This window comes from Bison bison, unplaced genomic scaffold (genome assembly GCF_000754665.1).
Source record: "Bison bison bison isolate TAMUID 2011002044 unplaced genomic scaffold, Bison_UMD1.0 scf7180017864249, whole genome shotgun sequence".
NCBI classification, from domain to species: domain Eukaryota; kingdom Metazoa; phylum Chordata; class Mammalia; order Artiodactyla; family Bovidae; genus Bison; species Bison bison.
This window is the reverse complement of record NW_011494821.1, coordinates 3,222-4,279: the sequence shown is the minus strand read 5'-3', so window position 1 is coordinate 4,279 and position 1,058 is coordinate 3,222.

Sequence of the window (1,058 nt, the reverse complement as noted above, 5' to 3'; positions counted from 1 at the left end):
GGGTACATGTATCTTTTTGAATTGTAGCTTTGTCCAGATATGTGCCCAGGAGTGAGCTTGTGGGATCATCTGATGCTTCTATTATTAGTTTTCTGAGGACCCTCCATACTGTTTTCCACAACAGCGTAGGAGGGTTCCCTTTTCTCCACATCCTCTCCAGTATTTTGTTATTTATAGACTTTTTAATGATGGCCATTCTAATTGGTGTTGTACCTCATTTTAGTTTCAATCATATTTCTTAAAAAATCAGGAATGTTGAGCATCTTTTCATGTGCCTGTAGCCATCTGTCTTCTTGGAGAACTGTCTTTTTAGATCTTCTACACATTTGTGAATAGAGTTGTTTGTTTTTTTGTTGTTGAATTGTATGAGCTGTTTATTTATTTTGGAGATTATGCTCTTGTCAGTCTCATCATGCAAATATTTTTCCCATTCTGTAGGCTGTCTTTTTGTTCTGCTTATGATTTCCCTTACTGTGCAAAAGCTTGTAAGTTTAATTAGGATCCATTCGTTTATTTTTGTTTTTATTCCTATTGCCTTGGGAGTCTGACCAGGAGGTCAGTTCTTTACCCAACCTGCTAGGAGGATCTCAGGAGAAATGTCTCCATGGATTGATCCTAAGACCAAGAGCAGAAGTTTCCTGAGCAGTTGGTTGGTTATTAATCTCAGAGACTCTCAGAACCATGTTATTGAGCAAGTCATCCTTCCTTCATCAGCTGCGGGGAATGTCTGGAGCACACTTGTGTTCCACTCCCCCAATGCAAAGCATTTAGGACATCGTGGTCCCCACTTTGTCCTTGTTCCTGGTGTGTTATGGCCCCACCTTGCCATTTCATTCCTCTTTCCCCTTCTTTGCTTTATTGAGGTAAAATTACATCTAGTGAAAATGCACACATCTTACACATACAACTGGATGAGTTTTGACAACTCAAATGTTGACACCCATGTACCAACGCCCAAATCAAGAAAAAGCACATTTCTATCACCCAGAAAGTCTACTCATATTTCTTTACGGCCAACTTCTCACCCTGAAACTATCCTTTCCCTGCTTTTAATACAT